This window comes from Cannabis sativa, chromosome 5, assembly GCF_029168945.1.
Source record: "Cannabis sativa cultivar Pink pepper isolate KNU-18-1 chromosome 5, ASM2916894v1, whole genome shotgun sequence".
NCBI lineage: Eukaryota > Viridiplantae > Streptophyta > Magnoliopsida > Rosales > Cannabaceae > Cannabis > Cannabis sativa.
Window position 1 is genome coordinate 64,446,259 of NC_083605.1, and position 14,143 is coordinate 64,460,401.

The following is a 14,143-nucleotide window of genomic DNA, read 5'->3' on the forward strand; positions in this document are numbered from 1 at the left end:
TGCTTGTAGACAATGCACCCTACTTAAATTAAATGTATATGGATGATGTAACTTTTAACTCTTTTGGTATATAGGAATAAAAATATTAGACCATTTTTTTTTAATAATATTGTACTTTATCATTATTTAAGAGATTTTGTAAAATTTTGATGAATTCAAAATAATTTACTAGAAGTCAATTTTCAAATCGACTATTTGACACGGGTATAAAATAAAAAGGTCACTCGTGTAATAGATTCTTTAAACCATATTTTTAACATGTTAATTTTTTAAAAAAATTTCTTAAAATTTTATAAGATATCTTCAATAACAACAACACATACACTCATAAAAAAAAAAAAAAAAAAAAAAAAATCTGACTTTTTTTAGATCTTGAAATAAATAAAAGTGTATCGATACCTCTTTCAAGAAGTGCATTGTAAAATTTTCTTAAAATATATAATCAATTTATGTGAATATATAATATGTTAGGGGTAGTTTTGTAATAATAGCTCAAAATTAAGGGGTATATTTGCATCTAGTATTAATCACTCTTATTATTTTTTTTATAAAAAAAATTATCTTATTATTTTGTATTAATTTCAATACTTATTTTAATTTTATTTTTATATATTTTTTAAAAAATCATATATAATTTTTTATTTTTTTAATAAAATTGTATAATTTCTTTGTCATTATAATTAAAATATATAATTTTGGAAAATTCTATAATGCACCTTTAAAAAGGATGTGCTAATACATCTCTATCCATTTTAGTATCCGAAATAATTTTTTAGTCAATTTTTTTCTCATGCTCATGTAAATTATAGTTATTTAAGACATTCTGCAAAATTTTAAGAAATTCAAAAAAGTTTAACACGCCGAAAATTGCATTCAAATAGTGTATTGCACGCATGACTATTTTATTTTATACGCGTGTAAAATAGACTGTTTGAACATTATTCTCTATATTGTAAATTATTCTAAATTTCTCAAAATTTTGTAGGATATCTTAAATAACTATAACGTACATGAATATAAAAAAAAAATCAAATTAAAAAATTCTCTTGGATGCTGAAACAAGTAGAAAGTGCATCAGTACATCCCTTTTTAAGAGGGTGTATTGTAGAATCACCCTATAATTTTTATAGTTTTTTTTAAGAATACGAATCAAAAGAAACAAATTAAAATAAACTAGTATAATTAATGATAGGGTGCTTCTATAATTCACCCCCTTAAAAAGGTTGTACTGATACATCCTCTACCTGTTTTGTCATACAGAAGAATTTTTCAGTCCAATTTTTTTAATATTCGTGTACGTAATTATTTAATACATCCTACCAAATTTTGAGAAATTCAGAATAATTTACAATATAGAAAGCAGTGTTCAAACAGTTTATTTCAAATGGGTATAAAATAAAATAGTCACGAGTGCAGCATAATGTTTGAACCCTGTTTTTGGCGTGTTAAATTTTTTTGAATTTCTTAATTTTTTGCGAGATGTCTTAAATAACTATAACATATATGACAATAAGAAAAAAATTATTTCGGATAACAAAATAGAGAGGGATGCATCGGTATATCTCTTTTAAGGGGGTGCATGTGTTGACCTCGCTTTTAGCCAACGACAATGAGTTAATTAATAAGCGATAAAAAGTGTCATTAAAATAAGGTAAGACCCAATAAACATTAAAGAACACAAGCTTTTAAAGAGGTTCTGCCCCTTTAGTTTGGTAATAGCCTACTCCCCTTGAATTATATTAACTCGAGAGCAAAGAATACATTGTTTCCTCTCTTGAAGCTCTCACAATGAAATCTCTGAGTATTTTCTCTTAGATCTCTCTGAAGTAATTCTTTCGACCCCTTTTACAGTGAGGATGGATCACTATTTATAGGGCTAAATACAGGAAGGAAGGTTTCTCTTTTGCTTACAATATCTATAATTGGTAAGAATACACATTACATATTTAGAATACATAAATTGAGGGATTAGGACAGTTTGCCATATCCCTTTTATACGATCCCTGAATTGTAGGAATTTATTTTATGCTTCACGATGTAAGTCTTGAAACTGCTAAGTCTTGATGCATTGCTTGAATCGTCTACCCTTGCCCTGCTCGGTCGGGCAGACTCTATCCGTGCAGATGTATACTGAGCTTTGCTCGGAATATCTCCTCAACAGATGTAGGAAATAGGATCCATGTGTCACCAGTATATGTTGCCACATCATAGTGCAAAAAATGGGATAACATTTGCCCCCCAAGTCTGCACGAGACTTCCAAAGTTGCGCATAGACTTCACTCATCTTAACTTTGTATCTGAACGGGTGGCACGTGTTCGATGTGCCTGTTGGTGATCAAATGTGATTCTGATATAGAGTCCCTTCATTTTTCGACTAATTAATGTTCTAATTAAATCGTACCTCGAGACACACTACTTATTTGCATGCTTTTGACGGTTACTCTTCTCCAGGTACTTGATTGCTTTTGATTTCCCAATATTTACTTTTAGGAGGAAATCGAGGCGTTTGAAATTCAAAATGATTACACATTTTCACTAATCTGCTTATAAATAGGGAAAAAAGTCATATTAAACCATTTTTAGCATTTTTCTTGTTTAGTGAGTTTAGAGCAAATTCACATTTCTCTCTCGATTTCTTTGTGGAATTAATAGAAAGAGCCGATCAGTGTCATCCGAGCAACCTCAAAGCTTCAAACAGTGATTAAGTTTCGGATCTTTTCCTCCTTTAATGCTTGTATCTTTAATTTTCTGGGCTTCCATTGTAGAAAATTCAATAGTCTTGACTTGTTTTAGGAAAATTGTAGAGAATCTAGGTTTAGAACTCTGAAACTTCGACTGTAGTAGGTCATATAACTTGATTGTTATGGCATTCTGAATTTAACTTCACAATATTTGGTTCTCACTTTGCCCATTGGGGGTTTAGTGAAAATTAACCCTTAATTCAAGGTTTTGAAATTCGGGGTTATGAACCTAAACCACACGAAATTTTCATCTTTTTAATCTTTTGATTAGACCTGCTCGGTATATTTTGCTTATTTTTGTTCGATATCCCGGTCAAATACTCTTCTTGTGTCTTAAGTTTTATAGATGAACACTGGTGAGTTTTGGGGAGGAGAACACCATATCGACCAGGATCTTCTCCAACTTTTGTATGAGGATCAATCTCATATTTATGCTAGTACATCCTCCTTGAGTGACGGACTTTCCAATTCGAGTTTTGAGAGACGGGAAGTGAGCAGTGAGGGTGGACCTACTCCGGAACCCGAAGTGCAACACCATTTTTATTCCGAGCAAATCGCAGGCGAAGGTTACGAGCGTTTCATTTAGGAACTTAAGAAGGGGTGGAGATGTTATCTTCTGTCCAACTTGACATACATTGTCTAGCCAAACGTAGCTGATACCATTCCTGTGGGTCGTCCAAGCCCTGGTGCCTTTGGCATTCCCATTGCTACTCTTGCTGTGACCGTTGCACGGCATACTCACCAACCACCATCCAGGGGTAGGATGATGGCCCGCACGAAATAAACTATGCAGAAAATTGTTGTAGCTGATCCTCACATGGCCTGGCATGCAACAATCATCAGGCAACTAATCCAAGGGAAGGATATTATGCCTGGTCGGGTGCTCACACCAAGCAAGGTGCGATGTTGCCTCTACATCCGTACTTCAAGAAGATTGCGAACTATTACCACCTCTGCCCGACTCAGTTCACACCCAAGGGCATCAAATACTTATCCGCCATGTTCATCCTCTACGCAACTCAAGGATGGGGTGAGCCGTCTCCACACGATACCAACTAAATCTTTGATTTGAAGTCGACCCCCAAGCAGAGCAGGTCGGGGTACTTATACTTCTCCTAGCTGGACGATAAGTGACTTAAGGAAACCGTAGACCCTGCGGTCAGCAAAATAGGGCATTTTGTGGACGAGTATTATTTCGTGACGGGCATGGAGACCGTCCACACTTGGTTCCAACAGATCTCCTCATACTGCCACCCTCCTTTCATGCTGAAACTTGGGGAGAGGGCACAAAAAATTCTCCAACTGCTGGAAGATGCTCGAAATATCACTTTGTTGACGACTGAGGCCAACTTTGTGAAGTACAAGCTCTATCCGGAGGATTTTGTGCCAAAGCCCGTGAAGGAGAAGAAGATGAAGTCCAAACCGAGCTGAGCTAAGGATGTCGAGCAGGAGAAAGAGCTCATTCAACTGAAGCGTGAGGCCCAATGGAGGCTTAAAGTGGCGTACCCGCAGGGCCGTCTCAAATATTTTAGAGGCCTGTTCTAATTTTAAAAAATAGGCCCTTCACCAAAAAATAATATAAATTGTAAATAATATTTAAGTATTATCATATTACGAAAGTATATTTTACATAATTAAGCACCCAAAAACTCAAACAATTTTATTAAAATTGGTATTAATTCCAATACAACTTCAAACCAATATCAACATTCTATTTAAAAAGGGCCATCCTTCGAACGCTTTTTGAAGCAAATTCATCAACCAACTCTTCATATTTTATCATCTCCAAAACCTCATTTTCAATCGCTATCGATGCTAATCCATTAAGCCTTTCTTGTAACATGGTAGACCGCAAGTAGGACTTCAATAACTTTAACTTTGAAAAACTCATTTCTGCAGAAGCAACTGTCACAAGAATAGTCAACAAAATTCTATATGCAATAATTGTATTAGGAAAACAATCTACGCCTTTCAAAAACTTTAATATATCGATAACTCTCATTTTCTCTCTAGGTAAGATTTGCCTTAATAGCTTCAACTCCACACATAATTCATTCCCATCAATATCAGATTGTTCATTATGTTTCAATGCGTTTTCAAAATGACAACAACAAGACTTCAAATTTGCATTGTCTAACGATTGTAACCTGTCAGAAGTAAACAAGAAACCAAAAATATTTTCATATTCTTGATATTGTTCAAATCTCTTAGTAAGAGAAGCAATGGCTTGATCAACAAGGTAAAGAAAATAATTAATTCTAACAGATTCCTCTCCAGATAACTCAACAGATGGGGTATTCAAATTTTCATCAAATTGTCTTTTTCTTCGAATTGTGCGCCTTTGAGGAAATACTGGATCGATATTCATTTCAATAGCAATTTCCTTAGCATTATCTAAGGCGTTATAAAAACCTGTTTCTCTGTATCCTACTAAAAAAGAAAGAGTAATTTGCGGCGTAAATACCTAAGTTTAACTCCCAGTTGCAGATAAATACCTAACTTATTTTTTTGGCGGTAAAAATACCTTCTGTCAATATTTTGTTGCAAATGGAGTACCTCACGTTAAATTCTCTGTTAAATGACAACTAGACACACACATGACATTATTTAATTGGTCCAAGTCATTTATTTTTAATTTATTATATAAAAATTCATTCAAAAATTATAAAATCATTTAAATTAAAAAAAATTATTTAAAATTCATTTAAAATATATAAAAATTAAATTAATATAAAAAAAAAATCAGAGAAATTGTTCATAAACAAATTGCAACATCATCTTCCCCAACTTTCAAACTATCCATATAGACACAAACTCAAATCTCTCCCCGTTTATCCTCCTACTATTCTAAAAGTAATTAAATAATCAAATAACATAAAAAACAAATCAAAAGCTCCTCTGGCGAGATCTAATAGATTGGTGGTCGGGAACGAAGACCTCCCATGGTGGTGAGCCATCGACGTCGACAGAGCTACTTGTAGGAGGAGAAGTTGCATCATGCCGTCGCCATGGTGTTTGGTTCATTGCTAGTCGAAATCTGCCATTAACGTCGACAAAGGAGACTGGACATAGAAGCTGAGAAAGAAAGAGAAAAGCTATTGAGAGTGTGAGATGGGGTTTTGGGTTTCAGGATCTCTGAAAGACGACGGTAGTCGCTCCGAGGGTTATCTGAAGGCAAGGACGCTCTCTTCGGTTTGGATCGAGTGGGTTATTTGGGCAAATAAGTAATAAATTTCTCAGATCTGAGTGAGTCTTTTTCTACTTTGAATAAAAAGTTTAGGGATTATTTTAGATGTGTTTGATGGGTTTGTGAAGAGCATGATTCCTTAAAAATGTCTGTAATTTTTCTTATTCATGAATCAGATTTCTTTATTCTTTTTTATTTGCTAAGATGATGAATGAGACGATCAGATTGAGAAGACAGAGGTGGTGTTGTGTTTTTTTTTTTTTTTTGTTAATGCTTTTGTGAAGAATTAATTGTAATATTAAAGAGAGATTTTTGCAATAATTAGTTAGATTTAGATTGTTTTTCTAAGTTATTTTTTTTAAAATATATATATAATTAATTTTTCCATTTTTTTTAAATAATTTTTTTAAAGAGCAATTAAATAATGCCACGTGTGTGTCCAGTTGTCATTTAACAGAGAATTTAACGTGAGGTACCTCATTTGCAACAAAATATTGACAGAAGGTATTTTTACCGCCAAAAAAATAAGTTAGGTATTTATCTGCAACTGAGAGTTAAACTTAGGTATTTATGCCGCAAATTACTCAAAAAGAAATTAACTCCTTTATTTTGTCCATAGCAATATCAATAAGCATATCCTTTGATTGTAAAAGCTTACTAACCAAATTAATTGCAGATAAGATTTCAAACCAAATAATAATTGCTATTAAAAACTCAAAATCACCAAGTTCATTTATTGCTAAGGATTTTGCTTCACTTTTTATTTTAGAATCAAGTTCATCCTTTTCCGACACTTCAAGTAAAGCTTCTCTAAAATCTGACATTTGAGATCTTATAGTTTTAACACTTTCTACACGACTCTCCCAACGAGTGGATGACAATGATTTCGGAGTCAATCCTTTCACATTATCTTTCAAAATTTGCCATCTCTTAGTAGAATTGGCGAAAAATTGTATAAATGCGTTGAGTAACTCCAAAAAAATCTCTAGCTTCACTACAGATTCAGCCATGTCACACAAAATCACATTAAGGCTATGACAACCACAAGGAGTATAAAAGGCTCTTGGATTTATGTCTAAAAATTTCTTTTGTACACCTTGATGTTTTCCTTTTATATTTGACCCATTATCATAACCTTGCCCTCGTACATCAAATATGTCAAGACCAAGTTTTTCAGCTCATTTTGTAGAACATCAAAAAGTCCTTGACCAGTTGTATTATTCACATTTAAAAATCCTAAAAAAGATTCTTCAATGCTAACAGAATATGGAGAAACATCCACATATCTCAATATCAAGGACATTTGCTCTTGATGGCTAACATCAGGAGTACAATCAAGTATCACAGAAAAATATTTTGCTTGTTTAACTTTCTTAATGATTTCAGTTTTAATTGCAGAAGCAAGCAAAAGTATTAACTCATTTTGGATATTATGTCCAAGATAATGAATGTGAATATCATTTGTAATGCGTTTAACATGTTCTTGGATAACAGGACCAAATTCTGCAACATTTCAATTAAGCCAAGAAAATTGTCATTACTATTTTCATATAATTTCTCATTAGATCCACGAAAGGCCAAATTATGTTTAGCAAGAAATTTAACTATTAAAATAATTCTTTGTAAAACTTTTTTTCAGTGATCTTTTTCTTTTTCAATTAGTCTTTGAGTCGATTTATCAATGGTTTGATTCTTTTGGAGTCTTAGACGCAATTCGTACCAAGTTGTCATATTTTTAACATGTTCCATGCTTATCTCATGCTCTCTAAGTCTTTCACCAATATGCACCTAGTCACTAAAGCCTTCATTTATTAATTGTCCTCTAGCAATCCCTGTTTTAAAAACTTTGCAACAAAAATAAAATACTCTATCTAACTCTTTTGAATAAACAAGCCAATCTCTATCACACTTCTCTCCATTTGATAAAACTCTAGTATACAAATTAGCAGTGAATCGCCTAGAAAATTTACCTTTAGGACCAGCCATAATAGAACAATCTCTTTTTGGACCCTTCATCACTAATAAATCAATCATTTTTGAATAAACAGCATCCCAATTTCTTGGATCAAATATATCAAGTAAATTTTTAAATGAGTTTGTTTGCTCTGCATTGTCATTATTATTATCCTCTAAAATTTTATTTTTGAGTGAATTATTCAAATGATCATCATCACAATTTTCAGAATCAAAATTTTGATTTTCCATATTATCATTTTCAATAGTCACATCACTTTTATTTTCCACTATATTATTTTCAATAGGCATGTCACCTCTATTTTTCACATCATCATTTTCACTATGATTTTCAATAATAGGCAACATATTTTTAGAAATTTCAATATCAACAACATTATGATTATAATTTTCAAAAGAAACTTGTGGTTCTTTTATAATAAATTTATCAAGAGCTCCTCTTTGAGATTGAGTTAACTCCTCAATTTTTTTCTTTTTCTTACGCTTTTCATACCCAGACTCATATTTTTTAATTTTAGGAGACATAGTAAAAAAAACAATAACAACAACTAATATAATATTTCAAAGAACAATCTAGATAATAATAATTATTAATTTGGAAGTTCAAAAAGGGACGAAAAAACCTGATATTCGCTGGTAATTTCGTCTTCAAAGTTTAAAACTTCAAATTGAGAAAATTCACAGTCACCAATTGCCCAATGCTCATTTAAAATTAATTTTTTGATTTATGCAATGGTATTTATTACAATAAGTAAATGTACTAATAAACAGTAATTAACTATATAACAATTAATAATTAATCTCAATTAATTACAAAGATATAATTGATTGACAGTATTAAACAAGGGTGAATTTATAACATATACATATTACATTTTTTGTTTCCATTAGTTTCAGTATTAATTATATAAATAGATATATTTAGTTTTTTTTAAGAAATAAAAGATAAAAAAAATAAAGAAGAAGAAACTAGCTACCTACTACTACTAACTACACTGTCAATTATAAAAATTAAGATATGAATATATATGATTGATGGTGGCTAGTAGTCTAGTAGATCAAATATAACAAAAATACAAATATGAAATTAAAAATAATAAACAATATAGATACATGAACAAAGAGTAAATATCAAATACATACCTTTCATTAACTGTTGATAAATTTCTCTCCGAAAATTCCAATAAATTGTATTATTCTCCAAGTCTTTTATTTTTTTATAAGGAAAAAAAAAAAGAAAACTAAAAATATAGATGATAGCAAAATATATCTGATGTCTTTCCTCTCAATTTTAATAAACAATTTTTATTTTTGATGTTGATTAAAAACTTAAAATTGAATAAATATATATATATAAATATATTTTAATCATGTAGGTGAATATAAAAGGTTTTTTTTAAAAAAGAATTAAATGGTATTAATAAATTTAGTACCGTTAGTTTTTTAAGAATTAGGAAATTTAATTGACCAGGATAAGTTTGTTTATAAACAAAAATATATATATATTTGAAAATATTCAAAAAAAAAAATTAAAAAAAAAAAAAACTTTTTTTTTTATTGGAAATAGGTGCTGACCGAAGTCAGTTAAAAAAAAACCAAAAAATATTGGCCTTAAAACTAATATACGTTTTTTTTTTCGGAAGAGTCTTGCTGACCGAAATCAGCTTAAAAAAAAAAAAAAAAAAAAAAAAAGAGAGAGAGAGAGAGAGAGAGAGAGAGAGAGAGAGAGATTAGAGAAAATTGGGTCCTTTGTTGTGTGGGTCCTATGCAATAGATCTGGTTGCACACCTAAAGGGCCGGGCTTGCATACCCGTGTATAAGATACATGAGTCCATGGTAGGAGGCCCAATGGAGGCTTAAAGTGGGGGGTTACAGTACCAATATTTAATTATTTAACTAACTAATTAATAATTGGTAATTGTAAAATATTGAATTTTAAAAACTAATGTTAAATTCATCTGTTTCGGGTCTTGTATAAAAGTTAGGGAGCCATTGTAGTGGGTACAATATAGGGAAATTTACATGATATACTAACTTTGGCTATTTTTTTACAAAAATACTGTCAGGCGGTATTTTTTACTTTTTTACTGTATTTTTTTTATAAGTTTCATACTGCAGTATACTGTGTTAAGTTTTCACTGGTGTTCTACTAGTGTTTTACTGGTGTTCTACTGTTGTTTTGAGTTGTCCTGCTTTGTGTTTTACTAGTGTTTTATAAAAATACAGTTTTTTTTGAAAATATTTCCGTGTGACAGTATTTTTGTAAAAGTTAACTCAAATTCCAGTATTTTTGTAAGTTTCCCTACAATATATCTATACTAGCAATCTCATATGTGAAGGCCCAGCTACATAAGTTTAAATTAATTATAATTAGACTTAATTACACTAGTTTGCATCTAATAAAATTCATTTAACAACAAGATTAATTCTTAAATAATTTATTACATTTGTTGGCATGGTATTTTAGAATTGACGAATAATTTTATTAAGTTAAGAATACTAATTTTTGTAATTAATCTCAGATAAACTAGGTTAGCAATTATTCAAATATTTATTTTAATAGAAAATTGTTCACTTATTATCAAAATTAATTTTTGTAATTAACTTTAGAAAATAATATAGTTAATATTTTATGAAAAATTATATTTAAGTAGAAAATTAATTTTAATTAATTTGGGATCTATTTAAATTAATAATTTTTATAGGAAATTTATTTTATCTTGAAAATTTATACTTAAGTAGAACATTAATTTTTGTAATTTATTTTGAACTAAATAAGTTATTAATTTTCATAAATTATTTATAAAATTAATATTTGGGATATAAAATTATTTTTGTATTAATTTTTAGTACCTAAATTAGTACTTTTATTAGATAAGTAAAACAAATTATTAAAATAAATGAATAAAATACTATCTTTCAAAATAATGAACTCATTTTTAAAGGATATCTGATCTCTACTACTAATTTCATAAGGCTGATATTCTAATTGCCCCTCGAGATGTGCTGACTTTGTACCCAGATTTACCAGAATAACTTTAACACTATAGATTTAATTCTAGTAGATTCACTCACAAGAAAACTGCTAGAACTAGATTTATATATATCGAAACAGTGGTTGAAGTTCATAAAAATAAGAAAAATTATTTTTCAATTATTTTTTATCGAATAATAGGTTCCCATGTTCATTAGAAGAGTTGGCTACTTAGGTGATATCTTTGACTTAACCCTATCAGGTTACAGTACATCATTTAATTGAAAATTTTGGAAATTTTGAAATGTGCATAATTTTAGTATTTTTTTCCATGTCTTCTATATTTTTTTTTTATATGTTTACGAATTTCTTAAGTATTTGAATAAATTTATTTTGAACTAAGCGTTAATTTATTGTCTTGATAATATAATTATAGAAATGAAAAAACTTGATCCTATCCTCTTTAGGTTTTACGAAATTGGTAAAGAAATGTCATCAAGACAGAAAGTTCATGAACATCTACTTATGATACTACTCTAGTTTCTTACAGCAAAGCAATTGTACTAGGACTACTATTCCTAAAATTTGTCTATTTATCCCACAATTGGCCTTTTCATCACCTTATAGTTTGAATCAAATTTCATTCACGAAATTCAGATCTATAGAAACTATAAATAAAAGTAGATGAAAAAGTTATCCCATCTTCTAAGAAAATGAATAGAGCCCAAATGGTCTTATTTTGTGTAGTAATGATGAAAACCCTCAATTTTCAAACAATGCTCCTGAATGGATTGAATTAGTGGCTATCTTAGCTAATGTCATAAAATCGATATAATGAGATATAAGAAGGCAAACCTAAAGGAAAAGATGATATAATACCAATTTGTGAGATGTTTGTTTTAATCTATAAGTAGACACTTTAAGCTTGCATATGTTCACCACTTATTAGAGGAAAATCTTTATGGCAGTCTGTATACCTTCTCCTCTAGTTCACTGTTTGGAATTGATTAATGAATTAAAACAAGCAACAAATGCCAAGGTCTATAATAGAATCTTTTATAAAAACAAGTGAGAATGTAAAATCTCATTTATTACTGATTCTTATTTCAAAATGAACTTCTTAGCAATGAATATTCTTTTATATCTTTATGTTTCTCAATGTTGCCTAATGAATATTATTGGTGAAAAAATTTATGCTTAATTAATGTTTTTGTAAAAAACGACGTGTTGTTTTTCAAAAATGACGTGTCGTTTGAAAGGCTTTTATTGCAGTTGTCGTTGTTAAAACGACATGTCGTTTTTCGTCTTGAGAGCAGCCTTCAGAGATAAAAACGACGTGTCGTTTTTCCCCTAGTGGAAAAACGACGTGTCAGTTTTCCCCTAGTGGAAAAACGACGTGTCGGTTTGCATGCATTTTCAGCCACTGCAAAAGAAACCGATTGATGTGGGTAATCGGGCTTCCTCGCTCTCTCAACTCTCTTTAGATGGAATTTGCTGAATAATCAGAATGAGTGAGGAGCTTGGAGACCGAGACCCTATATTTATAGGTGAGATACTCCATCAGTATCTGCGCCACATTAATTGTCAAATTATTTTGACAATTAATTCAGGAAATCAAATCAGGTAATGAATATAGAAATCTGACCATACATAGAATATTACATAATTGATTCTGTCCAGATTCAATGAATATAAGATATTCATTTATCAGAAAATCAATTATTTATTTATTTCCTTAAATAGAAATATATTTCCTTTAATATAAAAATATTCTTATATGTTAATATGCATAAGTGGTGGTCCAAGCTAGAAGCACAGGTCATCTAAAATATGGATTTAAAATTTTAGCTATGGACAAAAGTGTTTTATGATATTCTAAATTTTAGTAGAAGCCTAATTTCAGTTTCCAGTTTACATTAAGAACACTAAAATAAGAATTTCATAAGTCATAAAGTATATATTCAATAGATCTAAACTATATACGTGTTGTATGTATAGAAATGAGTTATGTATTCTGAGAACACGTAAACACTCATCCTTAACAAAGAAATCTTTGAAGTGATTAGACGTAGAAATCATCACTACTACAATATGGGCCTTTAGCTTCCTTTTTTTGTTAACCCATTTTATAAAAAAGGAAGCTAAAGGATGTAAAAACACCCACCTGATTCGAAATTGACATTTAGAGGCAGTTTTTTTAGTAAAAACCGTAGGTATATATATTAATAAACCCTATTCCTTCGGTTAAAAATTGGGAAATTTTGAGAGTTTTGGAGAAACACTATGTCGTCGGTTCCTAGCAAAGAACCGACGGCATAGGTGCACACTTTATTGACACGTGTGCACCTATGCCGTCGGTTCTTTGCTAGGAACCGACGGCATAGGGTCTCCCTAAATAACCTTATGCATCATTTTCTTCTTCTCCACTTCTTCTCCAGCATACCAGCCACTCTATAGCAGAGAGAAACCCACGAAAACCCTCGCCAACCACCTCTAAAAACCCCCATATCTCTCTCATTTATTCACCATTTCACCCCATTTTTGTCTTAAAATTTTCTATTTTCAATATCTAATCCCATACACTAAAAAAGTTTTGTTTTTTCACCCATTTACACTGTACCCGAACCTATTTTAAAAAAAGGTGGTGGTTTAACTCCGACCACCGATTTTAGCGGAGAAATCGTTTAATCTCAACGTTCATTAAGGTATAAATATGATTTCTATTCATTTTATTAATGTACATTGGTATTATTTCGTTTTTGTGAATTTTTTTTAGGATTTTTTCATTTTATTAATATTATATTGTGTGTGCGGGTGGCCGAATTTTTGGTCGTAATTTGTCAACGGATTGCGTTTATAAGGTAAATATTTATTTACTTGATATATAATATATACGTATATATTTTGTATTTTATTATTGAATATGTATTTATATATATGTTGTGTGTATATATATATTGTGTATATACTATTTGTGTATTTTGTGTATTTGTATTGTATATATATTTGTTGTGAATGAGAATGAGAGGTAGTAGGAATTTAATTAGTTTAGAGTTAAAGTTTTTAAAATAATGGTAGTGTGATATATAATTGATTATATATGTATATGTTATTTTTAAAAAAATTAACTATGGAAATTAGCAACTAGTAACTTGCTACTTTGTTTAATAACTAGTAAGTAATTTAATAATTAAAATTTTAATTTGGTTGTATATTGCATTATGTTATAGGTTGTGTGCTAATATTTAAGAGTCGACATATTCGGTG

The 14,143-nt window shown here is 30.2% G+C and overlaps 1 long non-coding RNA gene and 1 pseudogene across 1 annotated transcript; one reads left to right on the forward strand and one right to left on the reverse strand.

Annotated features, from left to right (window-relative positions):
• Nucleotides 1-4,452: 4,452 nt before the first annotated feature.
• LOC115713686 (uncharacterized) lies at nucleotides 4,453-8,133 on the reverse strand (annotated as a pseudogene).
• On the forward strand, nucleotides 5,188-6,267 carry LOC133037975 (uncharacterized). Its single transcript, XR_009687938.1, has 2 exons — nucleotides 5,188-5,789; nucleotides 5,845-6,267. It is a non-coding gene; the product is annotated as an uncharacterized LOC133037975 (long non-coding RNA).
• Nucleotides 8,134-14,143: the final 6,010 nt, after the last annotated feature.